The 2,344-nt window shown below is 49.2% G+C and overlaps 1 pseudogene; it reads right to left on the bottom strand.

The window, feature by feature from the left end:
• Window positions 1–716: 716 nt before the first annotated feature.
• On the bottom strand, window positions 717–1,932 carry LOC117035328 (60S ribosomal protein L6-like; annotated as a pseudogene).
• Window positions 1,933–2,344: the final 412 nt, after the last annotated feature.

Genomic DNA, 2,344 nt, shown 5'->3' with positions numbered 1-2,344 from the left:
CAGAACATTTGCATCACCCCAGAAGAACACCCTGTACCCATTACCTGTCACTCCCCATTTCCCCTCCCTTCAGCTCTGGGCAACCATTGATCTGCTTTCTGTCTCTATGAAGTGCCTATTCTGTATGTTTCCTATAAGAGGAATCATATAACATAGGACCTTTTGTATCTGGCTTCCTTCACTCAGCATAAAGTTTACAGGGTTCATTCCTGTTGTGGTCTCCGTCAGGGCTTCATTCCTTTTTACGGCTGAATAACGTTCCATTGTGTGGGCGGTCCATGTAGTGTTCATTCACTCACCACTGGATGGACAATTGGCTATTGCCACTTTCTGATTATTATGAATGGCACTGCTGTGAGCACTCACACACATTTTTGTGTGGATGCAGCTCTTTTGGATAGACACCTGGGAGTGGAAACATTGGGTCCAATCAGAGCTTTCTGTTTATTTTTTTTTTAACTTCTTTTTTTTTTTCTACTTTTTTTTTTTTTAATTGGGGAATACTGGGGAACAGTGTGTCTTTCCAGGACCCATCAGCTCCAAGTCAAGTCGGTGTTTTCAATCTAGTTGTGGACGGCGCAGCTCACTGGCCCATGTGGGAATCGAACCAGATGTTCGGTGTTATGAGCACTGCGCTCTAACCACTGAGCCAACTGGCCGCCCTACTTTATTTTTTTTAACAGATCAGGCATTTAATTAGGTTCGTCATAATAAATTTAGAGCACCGGTTTGGGAGGATAGACCCCATTTGTGAGAGCAAATGCTGAGCGGAGGTAGCCCTGGAGCTGAGGAACTGCTTTGATTTTTGGCAGAATTTGCGGTCCACGGCTTTCTGATCAATTGTGCACTGCTACTAATCTTATATTTCTCTTTCTCTGTGTCAAAGATCTCCCCCTCCTGGTGTCTGGGCTTATGCAGCTTCTTCTTCTTGAAGTAAGCCTCAGTGAAATGTTTCGGGATTTTCACACTACTGATATCAATTTTGGTGGAGGTGGCGATGACAAATTTCTGGTGTGTTCTACGCAGAGGAACTCGACGGAGGGACAGAGGTCCAGTTACATGTAGCAAAGCCACTGCTCAGCTGCTTCAGGAAAACCACCCTCTTGCCTCTATGGCGCCCAGTGAGGATGGTCAGAATGGTTCCGGGAGTGATGCTGGCCCCAAGTTTTCTCACGTGCTGAGGGGTTTCTTGCCGTGGCTCAGCAGCTTTCGAGGCACATCTTCAGCAGGATCGTATCTAGGCATTTTTTGACATTTAGCCACTCGGGTGCCACCATTCTGGTCGCCACCAACTGGTTTTGTGACAATAGTGACAAGAACCTCCTCCTTCTTTTTCTTTTCAGTCCTGGATTTAGCTGCTGCAAACTTCCTCTCGCACAAGGCCTTTTGGGAATACATAGCTGATCAGGAATATCTGCTGATTCCTCTGACCTGGGAAGGGTTTCAGCTGCAGTGGGGCTTCCCCTTCTTAGGCGTTTGGGCCTTGAGGTTAGCCTTCTTAACCCTGCCACCAGCATCAGCCTACTTGGCTTCAGGTTTCTCCTCCTTCGTGTCTGGCTTCTCAGCTTTTTCACCCACCAGCCATCTTGTAAGATGGGCAAGAGAACTTTCTGTATATGTTTTGAGGCACCTCCGTGCACCCCTCCAACCCCCACCTGTACTTCAGATCTCAGTGTTCTCGTGATTGCACATGATCCAGGTTTCACATTCCATGTGGCTTTGTGGAATGATCTGGATGAAGGTCTATGCGAGCAGGGGTGGGGTTTTGCTCATCCTGCACCCAGGTCTGGCACGTGAAGACACTCCCAGTGCCTGTTAATGTGTGAATAGGGTACAGGTGACAGCTGACAGGTGAGCAGAGATGTCACCAGGGAGCCCAAAATCCAGGAGCCGGGACCACTTGGCAGGTGCAGCGACCACTTGGCCGGGCATGGTAGGCTGAAGTGCCGGGGGTTTGCGCTCCAGGAGCAGCCTCGCCAGTAACTGACAGAAGTGAGGCTCTCTGCTATATCCTACACTGTCCTGAGATTGCCGGTGGGGTGTGGCCCTAGCATGGCGTAGGATTAATGCCTCCTCCTGTGGGGTCCCTTTTGCGTTGCCCCTCTCTCTCCCACCCAGAATTTCCTGGGTTACCTCTAGATAGACGGATCCTCTCGAATCCTAGCTCAGGGTCTGCTGTGGGAACCCAGACCAAGACAGCAAGGCACGCCCTCTGGTCCAGGTGAGGCTTAGCTTTGTCAGTAGGAAGAAGGAATCATCTTTTATAATAGGGATTGACAAGAATTAAGAGGCTTTCCCAGGCTCTGCACCAGGCACAGTCAAGTTCTGGTTCTCTGAGCTGCTG

The sequence above is a fragment of the Rhinolophus ferrumequinum genome, chromosome 15, assembly GCF_004115265.2.
Source record: "Rhinolophus ferrumequinum isolate MPI-CBG mRhiFer1 chromosome 15, mRhiFer1_v1.p, whole genome shotgun sequence".
NCBI lineage: Eukaryota > Metazoa > Chordata > Mammalia > Chiroptera > Rhinolophidae > Rhinolophus > Rhinolophus ferrumequinum.
Note: the sequence above shows the minus strand (reverse complement) of the source record. Positions and strands in the feature narration are given on the sequence as shown.